Source organism: Phaenicophaeus curvirostris, chromosome 5 (assembly GCF_032191515.1).
Source record: "Phaenicophaeus curvirostris isolate KB17595 chromosome 5, BPBGC_Pcur_1.0, whole genome shotgun sequence".
NCBI classification, from domain to species: domain Eukaryota; kingdom Metazoa; phylum Chordata; class Aves; order Cuculiformes; family Cuculidae; genus Phaenicophaeus; species Phaenicophaeus curvirostris.
The window spans coordinates 17,271,529-17,293,492 of NC_091396.1; the positions used below are offsets into that span (position 1 = coordinate 17,271,529).

Here is a 21,964-nt window from a genome sequence, read left to right on the forward strand (position 1 = left end):
TTTATTTCATTTATAATGCATGAATATCTAGTATTTTTAACTCTCATCCCAAACAGACTTTAAGTGATGGCTTTGAGGAAGCAGCAGTAAAAGCAGAATTAGATATTCCAGACGTTTCATCTTTGTAAAACTATCATTAATAATACTGATAGATCAACATGTTGAGATGTCACCAAGCCATGCAATCTGACTCTGCTGAACCTGATGGTATTCATACTGTAGAATGAGAAAGTCATATTTACATTCTGCACAGGTTGGGGTCTTTGGTACAACTTAGCATGGTATCACCCAAGCTCCTTCAGTTAAATATAACCTGGAATTTTAGTGAGTATTCATGCATTTCCTCAGGATATATTTCCCCCAGTAAACAGAAGTTGTGCCCTTTGCACATCATGGCAAGTGTAGCTGGGGTATTCCCTTTCTGAAAACTCACGCTTTTCAATGGGAAAAGAGCTTTCAGCTAAGCTGAAAACAGAAGCAAAAGAAGCTCTCATTTTCTAGATGTAAATACTGCTTCTCAAGTTGTTTCTTTTTGTTCCAGAAATTGTTCAGATTTCACAATGACAGAAAAGATTACCATCTCCAGATACATTGTAAAATACAGATTTTAACTACAGGTTTACAGATCACTAAGACTGCAAGTGTATTTATATAAAGCAACTCTGCCTCAATAATTAGTCTAATGCTATGAGCCCTTGCTGTACCACTCTGCTGCTAGGGACAAGGATGACTTCCCCAAACACCAAAGGAAATAAAATGTTCTGGGTTTTTAAGTTCTGCTTCACAGAGATAGGAGCCAAAAAGATAACTGCTATTTAATTAGCTATTAAATTTCAAAGGTGTGGTAGTGTAACTGTCACGCAGCTACGCATCTTATACATAAACATACATAAAAACATCTTATGCCAAACAGAAACAAATTTTAATTGCAATAAAATTGCTTGCAGTATTTTGGTTTACATCTCATTGCCTCTGGGGTGTTCTTCACAATCCATTACTTCTGAGTAAAATATTTCACTATGGAACAGTCACTAGTAAAGCACACCAGATCCCTCACTCTCTGTCTAGATGATAAGTCTTGTCTATAAGCAAGACAGATGGATAACAAAAATTGTATTTGCCATTTAGTGAAATAACAAAACTATACCCCCAAAATGATTTTCCAATGCAGCTATTTTACATCAATTATCATTCAGTGCTAACATGAACTTCCATGCCAGGAGGGAAAGTTAATATACTCATTTTATTCCTTCCCATTTTCAGCTCTGGTAGGAAACCTTACAGTAAGTGTGTTTCTGCTTATGTGGTAAAATCTAATTCTGCACAACAGGCTGCCCTGATTCCTCAAGATTAATTGCTTCTGCAATGAGGGAGGGGAATAAAGGATTTAATTAGTAGCCAAGGTTATGATTCATGGTTGTTTGATCTCTTCTGCAAACTGGTAACAAATGCTTTAGCAAATTGTGAGCTTAACCATTAACTGGCAATATTTGTTTGTTCAACCACTTGTGACATCTGAATTCTGGTTATGGAATGGCTGTCTGCAACCTCTGGGGGTATATGGTATGCTTAGATGCCAGATAGTCACTTGATACATTACCATCGCCAGAACAAGAGTTTCATGAAGACTTTTTTTTAGGAGTGTGGCAGGAAATGACATCATCTGAGTGTGCTTACAGACAGCAGCAGTATATCCTCGCTGTGCACGCATTCTCATAGCAAGCAGGAGACACTCTTTGGAGGAGTACTGCTGTGTGGAGCAATTCTGCAACATCAGAGTTGCCCTCCCTTGGCCCCTGTGGAAAGGGGTCTTGGGGGTTACAGGGATACTCCAGAGACCCTGCCTGCTTCAGTGTAGTTGTGGGAGCTAAGTGCTCTTGCAACTGAAATCCCTCCTTTTTACATGTTTGGTTTTGCTGAACTTTGGGAGAAAGTCTGTTTGATAAGTGCACTAGCAACAGCGTCAGTAGATAAGTTTTTGCACTCTTGCTAACAAAGCTATTTTCCTTTCCTGAGTGTTCATCAGGCTTTAAGCCCAATAATCTCATAATAACTGACATCCAAAAGACTTGCCAATCACCATTTCATAGTCACAGAATCATAGAATTGTTTAAGTTGGAAAAGACCCCCAAGATCATCAAGTCCAATCATAAACCTAACATTGCCAAGTTCACCACTAAACCATGTCCCTAAGCACCTCTTTTTAAATACCTCCAGGAACAGTGACTCAATCATTTCCCTGGGCAGCCTATTCCAGTGCTTGATAACCCTTTCAGTGAAGAAACTTTTCCTAATACCCAATCTAAACCTCCCCTGGTGCAACTTGAGGCCATTTCCTCTTGTCCTGTTGCTTGTTACCCGGGATCTGAGTGATTCCAATAATCATCAGCATATTACCTTCAAAAATAAATTGAAGTAGTTTGTATGCCCACAAAATCAAGCTAAAGATTACTACTTCCAATACTAGACAATGTCTCAGTCTGCATCTTTCTGAAGAAAAATTGCTAATAACTTCCATAGGCTACCAGTAATTTTTTTTCTCAATATAAACTTCTTCACCATGAGAGTGGTGAGACACTGGAACAGGTTGCCCAGGGAAGCTGGGGATGCCCCATCCCTGGAGGTGTTCAAGGCCAGGTTGGATGGGGCCTTGGGCAGCCTGACCTAATGAGATGTCCCTGCCCATGGCAGGGGGGGTGGACCGAGATGATCTTTAAGGTCCCTTCCAACCCCAACTATTCTATGGTTCTATGAAATAGGACATCAAGATCACCTTGAACACAGCAGGTACTATGTGACATTTCCCACTGACTTCATCTCATAGAATTAGGTCCCAAAGCTGCCAATGAAGCCATAACATTGTAAAAACCCATAGGAATGATCCAGAAGGATACATCAACAACAGAAAACCATCTCGGTGGTAATAGGGCCAAAAGATTCATACAAAACTACATTATTTGTAGGTATAAACTAGGTTTGCTTTATCTGTGCTTGAAAAAGTAAGCTGTTGTGGATGCAGGCAATCCTCAAAGCATATGAAACAAAGATAAAAAAACCCTGGCAACAAAATACAACAGACTGAGCACCCACATTACAAAAGAAAGCCTGAGAGAATAAAACCATTAGAAATACTTCCCCCCCCCCCCCCCCCCCCCCGCCTCCTTTTGTTGTTATGGTACTTAAACTACAACAGGCCATTTGGAGGAAACCTGATCTCTTCATCAGAAATCTGGTCTGGAATTTCACATAATTTGGAAAACAAGCATGCTGAAGAAATTCAGGTAATTTACAGATATTCTCACTTGGCTGGGAAGTTGTTACACATTGGTAAATGTCCCAAGCAATTGTAGTGGAGCCATTTGTACATTTGACTGCAATATTATTAATATTTAACAACACAGGCAGCCAAACACTTGATAGTTTCTTTTTTTTTAAGTGAAGATTTACAAGATTACAAGATGCTGAAATACACATTCCTTTCATTAAAGAACAAGAAAGAATAACAATTACTAAGTAGAAATAATTATTGTCCCCACAAAACTGCTGAATTTTATATCAAATCATTAGTAATGCTATTAGAAGTTTGTTCCTTTTTTCATCTCAGGAAGGTCCTCAACATATCGGTTTAGTGTTAACAGAAATATTAAAGCAACAAGACAGAGGAAAGGTGATGCTAATTTCCTGGTTTTAACACTTGCCTTTTTGTTCATTTGTAGAACATTTTACTATCAGAACCATAATGACTGGCACAGACCTCCAACAAACACAGACACTGATAATATCAGAGTGAAAAGGTCAATGCTGTCTGTTCAGAATGAGTCTTAACAAGAATGACAACTCAGTAGGAGACACAGATCTATAATATCTTTTACAAAATGCCCATTTCTCCATGAACCTAACACTGATTTGAAATCAAACTCAGTGTTCAAGCACATTTAAATTCTCTGCAGTCATCTCAAATTTCTGACTTAGTGCAGAGCTAATGTATTAAAAAAGAAGACTGAAGTCAGTTGGCCTGAAGTGTTTGGCACTAATAATTATTTAGACTTGAACTTTATCTTTAACACATCAGATTTTAATAATAGGTCATGCATGTGAATTGAAATATTTTCCCCCTTCTACCACTGAAAATTGTTTCTTGCCCCAGACTCTGGTGGATGAAATTCAGAGTAACTACATTAAGCCATTTCACTGGTGCATTTATGTCTAATGAAATCTTCCATTGTTAGTCCTAAAGGCACTTTTGGTATAGAATTTGCTGTGGATTAAGGTCGTTCTGGTCTTTTCACACATTCTATCAATTCTTGCCCATTACAATTCATGGGAGTCTCTCCGGACTGGACAACATTTTAGAAGTGATATATTGGAAGGAATTAGATTGCATTGGTGTGCACTCTGTAATAAAAAATGTTTGACCACTGTACCCAGGGACAAAAGTAGAATCACTGACTATTTCAAATAATGTGGCCTATCCAGCTTTTCCTTTCATTTGTTGCTAGAGTTTGAGTTGTTTGCCATCGTTACGATGTTGTTTAGTGAGGGCTCTCAGAATATACCCTGGCCCATAAATGATTCTCAAAAAACATTAAGGACAAACCAGTAAAAGCTGCCCAGAAGTGTCAGAAAAGCACGATGACACTTGAAGAGCAAAACAGTTACAAACCTGGAGTTTCATTAAATGGGCTTCAGCCAAGCTTAGTGTTTACATAAATGCACCCATAACATTTTCAATTTATGAATGTATTTATTCTTAATGGACAAACATTCTTTACTAGACTTTGCTCTATGGACTTCTCATCAATTCATGAAACTGGTGACAATACAAATGAAACTAATTCGGCCACCTCTGCAGTCCTCACCTCCAGGGTCTTCAGAGGTTTAAATGCAAAAGAAATACCGAAATAATAGATATATATAGAACAAGGAGAATCACAAACAGCAGGCAAGCTAGATTTTGAAAACTTCTTTGGTTTTAGCAGTCAAAGGAATTCTAGTAATCACTGGCAAACAATCTGTTTACAAAATATCTATGTCTACTGAACTCTTATTCATGCTTGCAAATTGGTCTCGAACAGGTAAGATTTTATCAAATGCATTTGTTCATCTAGGCATTGAAAAATTCAATGTCAGCAGCAAATGATTTCTATGAAGACATTTGATTAATAATTTCATAGTATGTTTTGAGTGTTTAATTTAAAAAAATACGAGCTGCTTTGACTTAAATGTATGAGTCTCATAACGTAATATCTGTTCCCTACTTAAGGAGAATGCAGGGGCTGACTTCCCACAGAAGTATTAGTTACTACAAATTAAAAAATTGCTCTGCAAGAATACTCGGTAAGAGTAATGACAAATTCACTCCTTTGAAGAACCCTTCAGCCAGTAAACATCTTGGTTATTATTTACCAAATGTGAACATAGCCCCAGGGGAATGAACTAAAGCTCAATTAACATTTGTAAGCTCCTCCCCTCACTATGTATTCTCCCAACTTCTTGTGGCTGACCTTTTTTTAATTTAAAGTGTGTCATTTTAAATCCACAGTCATCTTTTAATGGATTCATATTTTATTTTATAGCACCTTTCATGTCTCCCTTCTCAAAAATTATGGGCTTAACTCAGAAATCCTTTCATGTACTTATAGTAACCTTCTTTACAGATAGTCTGATTTACTTGGTTTGTGGATTTGTAATAGACAGGCAAAAAAGAACAAATTTAAAAGATAACATCGCCTTTGGAAGATTTTGTTTTAATATCTTCAGTTAATAACAAAAATAGCCTACTATTATAAGAAATGTTTTAAAAAGGAAAAAGAAACATTCAAGTTTTTCATAGTCATGCCATTGGAGCATAGCATAACATGGAGGAAGCTGTTGGAAAGAGGCAGCAGTGGGGTGGGCAGCTCAGCAAGTGCAACTTGGAGAGTGAAGAGATCTCCCCGGCTTTCAGCTGCATCTCAGCAGAGTTGTACCACTGGTGTGCAGCTGGAGAAGGGCACACGTGCTGGCTTCAGCACAGCACTGGGGATTTTCTCCTGCTCTGTGAGCCTCCACATGGCTGGTGGGAAACCTGATCAGCCACATCTGGCAGGTCAGAAAGAATCCCAGGCTCTGCAATGGTGGCCTGGGAGAGGTGTTCAAGGGACAGTGGGGAAGCCGGAAGTGGGGGTTTACAGGGAAAGGGGAAAACAACTGCAAGTGACTTGACTTGTTTCAAGCATTAATGGCAATTTGAGACTCATGCAGTTCTACAAAATACAGCTCATCAGTCCAGCCATTTAAAATACACTCATATCAAAGTAATCTGAAATGAATATTTAAATGCAGGCCTGAGAAGGGAAAGAGCCCTTGGTCCTGATAGGGAACATAAGTCTCACAAGGGACTTGGATTCATAATTCACCTAAAGTACAACCTCTAGTGTCTACGCTGCTGCATGCTGACTATATTGTTGTCACTCTAGGCGGATCATTTTACAACTGAATTTTCAAGAAGAGCTTTCTGCAAAGCATTTACGTGATACTGGGAGACTGGACACATGATAAGGAAGATAAACACACCATTAAAAGCAAAGGTTTCAACTATGCTGACCCTCTACTCCATTCCCAGTTGTTCCTCTAATCCTCACCATATCCTGACAAAAAAACCCCAAAACTGATTTTCAACTAAACAGAAGAGAACCTGGAGTAGTTAACAGCATAGGATTCTGGAGTGCAACACTCAAATTTGTTCAGCTTCTCTTGGGGAAAATGGTCCAACACACAGCATGTCTAGAACCACGACAAATTCCTGTAGCTAGAATAAAGATCATGCATATGTTTCTCTTCATGTTATGCTGGGGCAAACAGATGTAGCATCAGAGATTTCCTTTGTGGTCTGCCCTCAATGGTGCTAGCTAAGAACAAAACACTTCCTATAAAAGTTTGTGTTAAAATCAGGCAAGAGCGTGAGATGTGTTGTACGTTCTAAATCAAATTTGATATATTTTTTCACAATTCTGTTTTTACTTATGACTGTTACCAGGGTATGAAGAGTTACTCAAAGGACATGGGGGGAAAAGAAATAGGAAGATAAAATTATTTTTGGAAAAGACTGAAGTACCCTGTAGAGATAGCAGGACAAATACAAAAACCAGTTTCTCTTTCATCAGAATTAGCTGTTGTTCCTCAGCTTTGGTGATATCGATATCAAATACCAATTGATATTGATACCCATATCAAATCACAGTGAAATATTATTCAGCTTTTCACATTCTCCATCTTGTTGAGTCAAAAAGTAGTTACTTTTTTACATGATTTCATGACCAAGCAATTTGAAAGGAACTAGACATAAATGAGATCATAGATAAGGAAATAATAATGTACAGCATTATCTTATATAGTCTGACATGTTAAACTCATTTTCTAAAGAAGCTGAGAGAGAACACAAGGGAGTGCAGTTCAGTGCACATGGAAAACCATGGATATTAATATTTTTCAGCATGTGCTAAGAGCAATCTTTTCAGATTGGCAAAATGTTTTTGTTCAGAGGTTTTCATTCATGGTTCTGAATCATACAAGGATAATGCAGGTCTACAACTAATGATACTAGGAAGAAATAACTTCATTGCCTATGGTTACTTGCCTTTCTATTGTTGGCCTATTAAACTTACAATAACCTTTTGAATATTAAAGTGTCTGATGTTACACTACTTAATTATGCTCAATGAGCTGTTAACAACACATGGTAGCTCTTTGTTGTATTAGTTGTAGGGAGTTACAAGACCTATTTAGCTTAAACTGCATTGCCCAGAATAGACATCAGAATCAACCCGCACATAAAAATATCTAATGCTGAGTACGAGATACAAACGCATCAAAATTATGATTAAGAATTCTCAATCATTTGTTTCCGCTCTACACAATACTTCAACATGTTATTTTAACATGTGCAGCATCACACGTCTTAATTAGCACTTATCATGTAACACTACTAAAACATCCCATTCAACCTTTTGTTTTGAGACAAAAGAAAGGCTTTTATTAGATCAACTAGTGATGCAGTTTACAGAGAATCCATGCAAGGTCAAAACAATATTGCATTGCTACTTATTTAGCCTCATCCAATGACTTTAGCCAGAACCTCTTTCATTTTTTCCCCACACCTCAGTAATATGTGTATTTTTAAACTGTGGTGAATAGAGACAAAAAAAGTTGTTTTTCCTTTGTAAAACTAATCACAGGCAACAGGTTAGATTCACTCATACACTCTCACAAGTTCAGACTATTCTATCAAGGCAAAAAAGGTAAATTAAAGGAGTATTTCAGCTGTTCAACACAAATGAAAGTCATTACGCAGTTGTGACTGACAAAATAAAGCAGCTCTCCTCTTGCAGAGACAGCAATTACGGCAGACAAAAACATATGAAACAAAAAAAGCCATAGACCCGAATGACAATATTTACATTACCAAAATCAGCAATACTACTACAGAAATCCTAACATTTTCCACGTTGTTTTCTACTACAGAGATAATTGGCAAATTCTCCTGTCGTTCAATAATTAAGAAGATAGCTGTTGCTGCTGTGAAGCTGTTTCTAAGCACTCTATTCTGAAATCATATCATATAAAAAAACCTCGCACCATTGCCACAGAAATGAATTGAAAATCATGAGGTCAAATTCTGCACTGATTTACACCATGAGACACCAGAAGGGACGGGAAGCTGACAGACTGTTAGTCTGCCATCTCTGTAGGGGCTCTGAATGTAACTTATGCAGAATGATATAAGTGTCTACTCACAGCTGCAGTTTTTAGTGGGTGTATCCTCCAAAAATAAAGTGATAGAAGACTATAAACGTAAGGGTGTTGTTGTAAACTGCAATGAAAAGCATGGTGAACCTTGAACAGATAGCATTAGGAGAGGGGGACTTCACACATCAATGCCATCAATATGGAAAAAAAAAAGCAGATGCAAATGCAGTTCAAAACTGCAATTCTTGCAACTGGAAACATTCTCAAGGATTTGTTATTTTACAATGGTGGAGAAGCACATGGGATTTCAGCTTGTGGAGAACAGACTTTTCCTATAAATCACAGAGTGTAACCTGAAACCTAGAAACAGCACAGGGGCTCACATTTATGGATTTAAAACAGATGAAGAGCAAGCAAGCTCTTAACCCTTTCCCAATAATTTCTTCCCAGCACAAAATTAAAATGAATATGCGTACTGAGGAGAAATTATCTTGGTAAAAATCAAGATTAATTCAATTCTGTAAACACCGAAAACTTCAGCTCTTCGACAAACTTCCCTAAGGACACAAGCACAGAATTGTCCTAAAGCAAAGCACTGTAAAACAGTTAGAGCATAATCCACTATTCGGACTGTTCTTTCATCAACTTTTATTTAGGCCGTTTATCTTGTTGAGATTAGGATCTCTCTTATAGAGCAAGACTTGGCAAACAAAGGCCCCTGGTTTTGAATATCAGGCTATATTTCACTGGGAAACAAGTTACTAGCAGCCTGTTGTCTCATCATAAGGTTATAAACTCCTTAATCAGGCAATAGGAGAACTAATACTAACACATTAGCGATAATTTCTCCTCAGAAATATGTAAAGCCATTAAGACAATATAAAGAGCATTTATTTATTGTCTTTTAAGATCCCCAACCTCTTTGCCTCTTTTATGGCTCACTGGGCAAAAAAAAGCCCAAACCCAGCATAGCCTGTTTAAACTAGAATACCGAGACTCAGACTTTTTCTATTTATTTTTTTTTAAGTAAAAAACATAGTGTATAAGAATAGATTGGAATATCAGCATCACCACAAAGCACTAGTCTATACCTTGTCAGGGTCAGGGTTCCAGTACTTCCAGAAATTCACTCATATATGTGATACAACACTATGATTAAATCCAGAAACGGTCTTGGATTGGAATAAAATGTGATAGTGCATTACGTTGAATCTCTACACCAACAGAATATTAGAGCAAACCCTAAACCAACCAACCCAGGGCAGTTGAAAGAAGAAAAGAAAAGATAATTTTAAACTACCTGCCAGATCACTCATCTGTACACACAATATTTGCCCATGGTAATTCAGCCTCTGTCCCTTTATTGATCACAGTTCAGTGAAGTGGTACTTTTGCCCAAGTCTCCTGATGAAAAGCTACAGTACTTTGGTGAAAAGGCCGCAATTCATGGGAAGAAACTCTTTAAGTGGCAATGACAGGCACCTCAATATTTTTCAAGTGAAGAAGTAGCTACCTGAGAACACAAGGAAAACACAGCACGAAAATAAATTCAATCCTAGCTACTGGTAATATTGTGGGAGCACCCAAAAAATGCAGTCATGGCTAAAATTTTGTGCTACAATAATCAGAGAGACAATTAAAAAATTTATCTAAAACTCCTCTATGTAATTGTACTTGCAAAGAAAGATTTGGGGAAACCAGAGAGTGTAGGAAAGAGTTAATATTATTAGCACAATTCTCTCTTATGACCAACATTTGATATGTAGACAAGAGACAATTCTCTTGTTAGCAAATCTCAATAACAGGAATAGCCACCATGTTTTTTTTTGAAACTGATTCAAACCAAAGACTGACCTTTTCACAAACTCATAGGTTGTTGAAAGCTTAATATTAGACCCTCAGCTGCTTCACCTTCATCCTATTATCACTAGAAGTTTTTAAATGCAGTGTCCAATTTCAAATACAACCTCCCTTATTTTGCTTTAGTCGGTGCTGCAGATGCTCGGATCCAGATCTTATCTTTGTCTCTTGTGAACTCGAGATCATATTTGTATGACACTTACAGGTGTCCCCACTGGAATTTCTAAAGAGGTCTATGAGCCCATGTAATTAGAATAGAATCATAGAATCATAAAGGTTGGATAAGACCTCTAAGTCCAACTGTCAGCCCAATGCCACCATCCCTATTAAACCATGTTGTCAAGTGCCACATGTACAGGTTTTTTGATGCCTCTAGAGATGGTGACTCCACTGCTTTCCTGGCCAGCCTATTCCAATGCTTCATCACTTTTTCAGTGAATATTTTTTTCCTAATATCCAATTTAACCCTCCTCTGGTGCAACTTGAGGCCATTTCCTCTCGTCCTATCACTTGTTATTTGGGAGAAGAGCCCAACACCCACCTCACTACAATCTCCTTTCAAGTAGTTGTAGAGGACAATAAGGTCTCTCCTCAGCCTCTTCTTCTCCAGATTAAACAGCCCCAGTTCCTTAAGCTGTTCCTCATAAGGCTTATGCTCCAGACCCATCATCAGCTTCTTTAGATGCCACACTCACCATCTCATTAGTTTGGGGTACAAAGTTCTGAAAAATCGCAAGAGTTAGCTAAATAACAGTGACAAACCGACCTATTACTTACAGAACCAGATATACAAATTGTATTAGTATGAAGGAAGATGCACTTCACACTTTCAAAGCCACTAAAAATACAGACTGCATCATGTTTACTGAATTATGTGTTCAAAACGGCCTGCTACGTCCTGTGCAAAAGTTCATGCCTAAAGAGATCATGTTGCTTTGAAGCTCCCTTTCTCACCAAAGTGGAAGGAGGTCTTGGTGTGCATGAGTAGTCTTATTGAAGTCAAGGGGAGGACATGTGCCTAAACTTCCATGCTTGCTTAGCACATTGAGGGATCACTGGAAACTTGAATACTGTGTACATATAAGAAAACTTTTGAGATAGCAAAAATAGATTATATATTTAGGAGAACTCTAAATACACACTTACTAACTAGGCTCATGCCTTTTGTGTGAAAAATCTGACCTGAAACATCTCTCGTTCTATTGAAAAGTTAAAAACTATGCTGTGTTATTACTATTGCAAAAAGATGGGAGAAACTTTATGAGCTGATATGCTGGAGACAGAAACTGGCTGGAACTAACTACTCTGGTATGTGAACTCCGTATCTTTCTGTGGCTTCAAAGCACAAGCACAGCTCAACAACGTATTTTTTGGCCTAGAATTACTCTCTAATAATTTAGATATGGAAAACAGTATGTTTTAATTACTTTCTCTCTCAATTCAGGAACTGTTAACAATCCTGTTGTACCTTTCAACTTAAGTTTTGTTACATAGAAAAAATATTTTGCTTAGTATTATTATCTTAGTTTAAATATGTGATGATGTTTACAGAATGATTTACAGTCAATTATGTTGTTAAAAATGTAATCCTACTTTGTAACTTTACAGTTTTGCAACACACGTTTCTGTAAAGCAACACTTCCTTGATAAAGGCTGGGCATCAGCTCAACTACACTCAGCATAACAGATAGGAATCTTCTGATCCTGGCCAGTTTCAGGCGAGTTAATTTTATTCTAGAAATCTCTTTTTCAGTGTTATTGATACAGTCAAGGAATCCAGTATTCAAAGAACTAATACAACCATGCATTTCTCTTGGCAGTATCAGCAGAGAGAGAGAGAGTTAAATGGAAATGAAAATTTTACTACCAATGTCCAGAAGAGTGACTACAGTCCAGGACAGACAGTCATTCAAGGGAATATATTAATAGTGGAACTAAGGAGGGATCAGCATTGCTACCATTTGTGTGATACCTGTCTGCAAATCAGGAGATTCCTATCTCAAGATTAACACTGTAAATCATACCACAAAATACATAGCAAATGTTACCTAGGAAAGAGGAGAGATATCTTGCTTGGCTGTGATACAGTGAACTATGCTGATAATTTACTTTTTTAGGGGTCCGAGATCAGACATAGAATCCCTAGGTTGGAAAAGACTTTCGACATCATCAATTCCAACTGTACTGTCTGCTACCAAATCATATCTCTAAGCACTTCATCTACCTGTTTTTTAAATACTTCCAGGGATGGTGACTCAATCATCACCTTGTGCAGCCTGTTCCAGTGCTTGAAGTTTTTCCTAATGTCCAATCTGAACCTCCCCTAGTGCAGCTTGAAGACGTTCCCTCTTGTCCTATCACACATCACTTGGGAGAAGAGACCAACGTTCACCTCACCACAACCTCCTTTCAGGTAGTTGTAGGCAGGGATAAGGTCTTCCCTCAGCCTCCTCTTCTCTAGGCTAAACAACCCCAGTTCCCGCAGCCAGTCCTTGTAAGACTTGTTCTCCAGCCCCTTCATCAGCTTTGTTGCCCTTCTCTGGACCTGCTCCAGGACCCCAATGTCTTTCTTGTAGTGAGGGGCCCAAAACTGAAAACAGTATTAGCAGTGCAGCCTCACCAGTGCTGAGTACAGGGGCAGAATCATTTCCCTGGTCCTGCTGGTCACGCTGTTCCTGATACAAGCCAAGATGCAATTGGCCTTCTTGGCCACCTGGGCACACTGCTGGCTCATGTTGGCTGTCAACGAACACCCCCAGGTCCTTCTATGCCAGGCAGCTTTCCAGCCACTCTTCCCCAAGCCTGTAGTGCTGCATGGGGTTTTTGTGTCCCAAGTGCAGGACCTTGCACTTGACCTTGTTAAACCTCATCCCATCAGCCTCAGCCCATCAATCCAGCCTGTTCAGGTCCCTCTTCCTCCCAGTTTAGTGTCATCCGTGAACTTACTAAAAGTACACTCAATACCCTCATCCAGGTCATTGATAAAGATACTGAACAGAACTGGACCCAACACCGAGCCCTGGGGAACCCCACTTATGACCAGCCTCCAGCTGGATTTAGCTCCATTTACCACCACTCTTTGGGCTTAGCCATCCAGTCAGGTTTTCACCCAGCAGAGGATGTGCCTGTCCAGGCCAGTGGAAGCCAGTTTTTCAAGTAGAATACTGTGAGAAACGGTTTCAAAGGCTTTACTGAAGTACAAGTACGCTACATCTACAACCTTTCCCTCATCCATTAAGAGGGTCACCTTGTCATAGAAGATGATCAGGTTAGTTTGGCAGGACCCACCTTTCATAAACCCATGCTGACTTGGCCTGATCACCCAGTTGTCTTGCATGTGCTGTGAGATAGGCAACACAAATATAACACGTGTGTGTATATGTATATCTATATAGACATATACACACACACGCAGAGCTCTCAAATGTCTTACCTGCAAAACAGATAGAATCAGAAGCAATCAGTTAAACCCTCAGCTGGTTCAAATCCGAGCACCACTGATCTAATTAGATATGCCTGAAAGCCTTATTTAAAAGAGCATTGCATAAGGCTCTCATCTCCTCTTCTCCCTCCCTGCCACTGTGAGCTAGCTCTCTTCTCGATCTGCCTTCCTTCACATTAGGTCTTAGTCCCTCTCTTCTTTTCTTTTGACTCTCCTACACTTTCCAATTACATTTTTCTCCTATTTATGTTTTCTGCATCTGTCCTTTGGTTACTCCTCTCTGTTGTATCAGTCAAAAGTTACTTATTTCCATTTTCATAGACTTTCATAGCCTACTGTGACTCTAGCTATCAGATCTCATGGGTGTCTTCACTCTGTGTGCCACCATTCGATAATCATGCAGGCACATTTCCACATTTCCCTCCTTGCCAGCTTTGCACCAAACACTGTAATAAAACTTTTGTATATTTCTCCTTACTCTTAACCTGCACAGCATCTCTTCACAATGGAACACAACTCAGAGAATATATCCTTCATATTTTGAGGAGCACAAGCGCTAAATAGAAATATAGCAAAATTAAGCTTTCAATGTAGTTATAAGTTTTGTGCTTTCTGTATTAAAATAATAATAGGCATGTCCTAAAACCAAGCAAAAACTTATTCATTCAAACTTCTGTGACGTCCCAGACCAGGGGGTTTTTTTGAGGAAAAAGGACTTACCAAACCACACTAGCACTCCCTAGTAAGCGCTTTACAAATACATTGGTAGTACAAAATTATAAATTATTTCCATGTTTGAGTAATTATTTCATAAAAATATCCATTTATATAAGCTGACATACATAGTAATACAAAAGTATTCCTTTAATATGAGACAACTAAGTTAATGCAAGTTGCTTACAAGAACTGGAGAGAGGAGAAAATTTTGATTTTGAAAATATCACAATTAAGAAAGTATTTTAAGGTAGTGAGCGTCAAAATCATAATTAGGAAGGTGACTTTCAATAGATACCAGCAGTCATTCCTCACTGAAAATCTTCAGAGAAAGCAGGGAAAACCTGTAGTACTCTTCTACCAGCTACTTTTACACCTTGTATATGCCTCTACATCCGTGAGTTCTGCACAGGCCAAGAGCAGAGAATAAAGCAGGCTAAGCACACGCAGGAATGCTGAAACAAAATTATCTAATTTGTATTTTAGGGCATCATGGAGTTTTTACCAGCAGTGAAGGTACTAATGTAAGATGCCACTCTCAAATGGAGAACAGAGAGTTGACTTGAGAGGTTTACATTATTCAGGTCTTTAATTGCAGTCTTTATTATCACAAGTCTGCTCACTTTGGGGACTGAAAAACAATTAGGAATTTTGAACTGATGTTGAAAAGCACAGGAGTAGCATGGCCGTACTGAGTCCACTGAGCAGCTTTCTGTGCAGTTTCCTTTCCTGCTTACTTTCCTTCCTGGCTTGTATGGAAAGATAAAGCAAGCCAAGGGTATTCTGTCTGTGGATGGTGCAGTTTCAGCTAATTCAGGCTCTGAAGGTATATTTGCTCTTCCCACCTCACATACTCTTTTTATTTATATTATTTTCCTCTACTTCCAATTTATGAAAGCATCCTATCACTGGATTAATCCAGTGAGATCTTTACTAGAGCCTGAGCAATGCCATAGGTATTTGTGCAAATAGACAGTCGTGAGGATCTAAGCTTTTCCACATTCAAAAGTGAAACTGTATGGGATATACCCCCTTCTTTCTCTTCCTCTACACATTTTTATTACCTAACTTTAGCAAAGCTTTTAAGTACAGAAGGAAGAATAAACATTAGAAGAAAAGTAGAGTTGCCTTTTCTCTCAGCCCTTCTGTTTGTATTAATTTTCCTGGAGATCCGCTGACAAACAACTAATGTATCCTGAATTCCATTTAAAAATCCTACTAAATGTTCTGTAGTAAGCAACTACCAGGTTATAATAAGGGCTAATGTCACATAACTAATGTTTTTTTAAATATGAACTGTCAGCCTGGTCAGGTGCAAAGAAAAACAAGCTGATAAGGCACTTAACATTCAACCAAAACCAGACAAATCACAAAGAAGTTTGGGTAACAGCCTAGGTGACTACAGGCAGAGACTCCACCACAGAGTGCCATAATGGGAAGCTGTTAAAAATCAATGTCTGTTTGCTGGCAAAAAGGAAGAGCCAGGCACAGCCAGCTCCTCAAGGGCAGAAAATGCCTGATGACAGCGTGCACGACATGGTGACTCCATTGTGCATTTCAGAGGTCAAGGAGTTCGTGATGACTGTTTTTGAGACTTATGAACAGTTACATCTCTTGACAACAGCAGGGCTTAACTACAAGGCAAATGTGCTTTCTGCAAGTGACAGAGAATTTCAGCCTCCAGCACTTCTTAATATCAGATTTTTTTACACATACTAAATAAATTCCTAAAGATGCAGACAGACAACTAAGTACTAAACACTCAGGCAAATCCTACTGATTACCTGTCTCTTTCAGAGTTGCCTTGTACCTACAAAAGTCTGGTTTTCAACTGAAACAAAAATAACTTCAATTAATCTCAGACCAAACAAGAAACAAATGATCTGGTCTTTAGAAAAGTCTTGGACTTATCATATTTAAAAAAGCTTAAATACCTATACTTCATTTCTTCTGTTTGCAAGTCAAAATCTAAAGCACCAAAGATTAAATGCTGCAATAAAGAACAATTTCACAGAATTTCCAGTCTCAACTGGAAGCAGGAAAAAATAAACGAACAAACATTCAGCTCAAACTCTTTCCCACAAGACTTTCATGACCCAGTCTTGGGATTAGGATGAGTCTGAGAAACTCCACGAGGCAATCTTTACTCAAATCTCAGAAAGTTTATCCACTGCTAATTTCTTTGAGATAACTAAGATGACATTGTGCTCTAGAATGGATTATCAAATTGGTATTGTTTGTCTTGTAACCAGACAGCCTCTGCCTAGGTTTAAGTGCAAGCCAAAATATACCTAAGTTACTTCCCTCTTTATTTTCTAAGTTGAAATACTGTTCTCTTGAGCAGTATTTACATGTATTGTCTGTATGTATATAGACATAAACCAGATAAGATAAAGCAACAGCAAGTTATTTTTATTTGTATCATTAGACGATTAAATGGAATTCGTATTGTATTTTTTCATGTAGTTCATTTTTTCTGCTGTGGTATGGAATGTCCTGAAACGTTTTATGTTACGCAGCAGCCTGTACTGACAACTCTAGCTGCTGCTTCCCAAGGACATATTAATACTGAGGTACTAGAGTAAATATTTGGTTGCAGTCAGGCCTGAAATAAGAATTCTTTTCTGAATCAGAAGAAGTGAATGCTGTAATGATATATATTAATAAACAGCATGTGCAGGGCCTTTAAACAATACGTGCTGCTTAAGATTCGTATTCAGACAAGATTAATGTGTTAATGGGTTAAAGACAGTTTTTTAAAGTACAAACAGCTGTCCTAAAGCTTGTTTTTATTATAATATTTGAAATTATTAAAGCAATGCACTGTAAAATTCACCTTCAATTTCTTAAATAATTATAGCTGCATCACAAACTACACTGTAGCCGAACTATATCTGGACAGTCCTTTATCCTATTGACTTCTTACAAAATAAGTATATCTAGTAAGGCTAGATAACTGGACCTAGCTTTCATAAGACAGGTTTTTATTATTTTGAATTTCATAAACATGAACTTCTAAATAAAAAATGGAATCTCATTTCCTTTCATGTAAACAGTATACCACAAAATGATTTATCAGTATCAGTAGCACAATCCTCAGTTTTAACATAAAAAAGAGCTTTAGTTTCTCCTTCTGTGTGTGCATATAAATATATACATTTGCTTGATTATTGTTAGAGTCCTTCTACTGAACTAGCGGTTTATTTTGGGTGTTTTTTTAATTGAGATAAAAGGATATAATAGCAGTTGGTTTGAAGGAAAAAAGAAGTAGCACACAAAATGGAGGAAATGCAGTATCATGTAAATGAAGTCAGACACTTTCAAGTTTGTTGATTCTTGCAAGGATCTTATATACAGAGCAAACGTGTAAGATTTAAGGTGCTTTTCCACTTACAGCCAAAACAGACATACATCTAACTTGAGGATCCAAAAGACAGGAGTCCACACATACTGTTCAGTCAGTGGAAATTCTGAAAATTTAAGTGAGATAGCTAAAATAACTGGTATGAATCCACTGGAATAAAAATATCTGCCTATTCTGTGTTACTCACATATGTTAGTGAATTATTAATACAGCCTTAAATAAAAACATGTGGATTATATAATAACAGATAGTTGTTTAGTTTTTTTGTAATGTATTCTCACCTAAGCAGTTAATTGGCAAAGAGGACTGGACGTGAGAACTTTTGACCTGAAAGCACATAGAGCATTTTTTCTGAGTTCAACAAGACCATACTCTCTCTTTTCTCAAGACTTCAAACAATTTACAATGGTAATAAATTTTTAATTTAAAAAATGTGCTTACAGAAGATTGAATAGTTCTTGGAAGCTCCCTATGTTATCCAGCATGGTGGGATCTATCTTTAAACAGGAAAAATGACAGCATAGATGCTGACATTGGCAGTGCTCATATCAGTGTTCAGGAAGTATCAAATGTATAATCACCTGCTAGTGGAAAAAGACCCAAAGGAGTGTCCAGAAGAGCATTTAGGCTTTGTTTTTCTCATACATCCTAAAGTTAAGTGTTCAGCTATCCATTCGCACCAGTTTTTGAAGAGAACATAAAAGGCAGAGAGGTCATAACACAAGAGGATGTGCTCTAAAATTATTTATCATCTTTATCAATTTTCAGAGAGTTGTTTTCTTCACAAGGGTTAGCACAGATCTCTGATGGGGTAAAATACTGGTGTGCTGAGGTCAATAAAAATTTTGCTATTGACGTTAGTGGGTTGGAATTCCTTCTGTTATCTTTAGATACTTGGACAGCTCACTGAACATCTGCTGAGGTTGTCTTTAAAAAGTCAAAGAGCAGTTTCTTAGAATCACTCAGATCTGCTGATGAGGATAATTTCATCCCAATAAAAGGAACTTACAAATTAAGCATTCTTAGAAGTTGCCCTGTCTGACTTGTTTCCAAGATTTATTGTGGAGATCTCCCGTTTGAGAAAACATAATAAAATACTTCCTTGCTTCACATAAATACATTTTTGCAGATCCCTGTCAAAATGTGGTACTTTAAGCAACTTGTCCAAGGATATACAGGAAGTCTATGGCAAAGCCAAAAATTCTGAGTCCTCTGAAATCCTCTGAAATTATTTGAACACCTTCAAGAACAGGAGGGAAAAAAAAAGAATAAAAGAGGGAAGTATATACTGATGAACTAACATTTCTCTAGCCCCACATTTCCTACCAGTACAATGAATTAAAGTGCAAAGAAAACACTGTACATGCAAATGCACACAAACATTAATCAGGTAGTTTCCCAATTTATGATCACTACTCAGATATAACATTTAGGCATCTTTTCTATAAAGGCACAAAGAACAAGCAGAGGTCTGCACAGGAAGAAAATCCCAGTTTATGGTTAGACGCAAAGTGCACAAGCCAAGTGCACCACTGCATCTGCTCTCAACCCTACCTGTACAACAGAATTTCTCAGTCCCCAGCTCTCCTACCTTTTCCTGTACCTATGAATGGCAATATTTATGTTACCATTTATAGCACAGTGACATAACAAGAATACAAAAGCTGACCTAAAATAAAAAAGAGAATTTAGATAGATTTCTCTATAGCTGCTAATTTTTTCTCCTCTTTCACTTCCATCACTCATTTTTTATATTTAATGTAGTTTTGTTATCTAAGCTTTTCTATTATACAGATTTCCCTTCAAATTTGCTGTTCTGTGCAAGAGATCAATGCATTTTGTAAAAATTACTGGTTTTATAGGATCATTGGCAGAAACACAGCCTCACTACTCTTACTGATGTTAAAAACAATAGTCAGAATTCATTAGTTCAAATCAGAAGTGGCTGATATATAGGTGACATTAAACACTGTTAAGCCACATGCTCTTGCTGTGTCGATGTTCATGCAGATTTAACTGCACCTGTCTGTCTCAAAGGTGTGTGACCTGAAAAATGTTATCATTCTTTTAACATTTCCCTTATCTATAATCACTTCAAGCAACTTGTATTTAGTTAGCTAATACAGGATGTGATAAAACACTTTCAGACATATAGCAAGAAACATTCATCCTTCCTACAAGATTTTTTCAGTGCTTTGGCAGGACATAAAGACCTTCCACCTGCCTCCATACCCCTAAAATCTCCTTTTCCCCAGACTGCACAATGCACTTGCTTACTTGAGCATAAGACATCACAACAACAATAACAAAACATACAATAGTGTTTAAACTCTGCCATTAAGCTCAACCAAGCATGTCCAGGGTCTCAAGAAGCACCTTGGCTGAGAAGGAAAAAAAATAAAGTGTTAGGCAGACTAAGGAATATCAAATTAAAAACTAAAGGGAAAGGGGAAGGGAAGATTTCCAGCATTTAAAGCATTAGGGGGCAAACTCAATGTTTTCTTTAAACTACTCCTTCATGGGAAATTATGAATCAATTGCCTTGAAATGATAAAATGACCCAAAATAGGTGTGACAAGACTGGTCATAGTCATGAGAGCTGACAGATAACCAAGAGGAAAAACAGGTCTCAAACTATCTTTCAGCTATGCATTTAGCACTAGCTGAGAAAAAGCAGGATTAAAGCTGGGGGGGGCTACGTACAAATGACTTCCCTGCTCTCTCCATTAAAGTATGGCTCCCAGTATGGACAGCAAGATGTTAATATTCATTCCATACAATGCTGTACACATATGTTGCATTTTTAACCTCTTGTTTGGACTGCTTTGTTTTGTAAATTTTAAACAGTCATTCAAATTTTCCATGGATTTTGCATTCACACAAACTTGATCTGTTTATATGAGAAAGAGTTTCTTGACGAGTCAGAAACAAAAGACATTCTAATTTTACTAAAAAGATCTTCCATTTTCAACCACAAATTTCTATGAACATATGAACGCTTCCACTGCTTGCACTAGGCAATACCTCATGTGAGATAAAGCATCCTGGTAAGATTTTGCAAGGATGAGGTTTAACATTTTTTGGCCTCTTGTAAAGAAGGAACAGCTCACCAGAAGACTGTTTTAGGAAAAACCAGATTAAACAGAGGACTAACATATTAATTAATTAATCTACATTAACCAAAAGACTGTGGACTTCGCTGAGGTAACAATACTCAGCATGAAGTTAGTACTTCCTTTCAAACTCTACTCCATCTGCTCCCAAGTACTGAGGTCTTGTAATGTCTAAAGAACTTCAAGACAAAATTTACAGCTTCTTTGGAAAAGCTGGTACAAGTAAAGCTTCACTACAGAAGCTTTAATACACCAGGGGGAAATAGCCCTAGCAGTTTTAAATTCATACAAAACCTTTGTTCCAAGCTCATTTTCAAGGTACAGTATGTCACTAGCAATGTTCTATTACAATGCCTTACTCTTAAATTTAAAGTAGTTTACCAGATTTACGGAAATCTGATGTACTAAAAAAATACAAATAAGAAACCACTACTTTTGTAATGAGTAATAATCCTATTTTTTTCAGTTTTGCCTCCAGTTGCCTTCAACATATACCTGTCACTGATAGGAAGGCAGAATTCAACCAAGAGAAAGCAAAATTTTACATTTGTCCTGCTTAATTTGCTGAGCAATTCTGTTTCTTGTGAATTTATTAACATACTCCAGCCTTTAGTGAACAGTAATTATTGGAAGTACTAGGAAACAGAAGCTAAGGATTAACCTTGCATTAAAACTACTGTTGACCTTATAAGAGTGATTATTTATTAGTCTGTGAAAATCATGACATAACCTCACAGCTCATAT

At 37.6% G+C, this 21,964-nt stretch overlaps 1 protein-coding gene across 2 annotated transcripts in view; it reads right to left on the bottom strand.

Moving 5' to 3' along the window:
* KCNQ1 (potassium voltage-gated channel subfamily Q member 1) overlaps positions 1-21,964 on the bottom strand; it is a 367,210-nt gene that overhangs the window by 112,688 nt on the left and 232,558 nt on the right. The window lies entirely within an intron of this gene.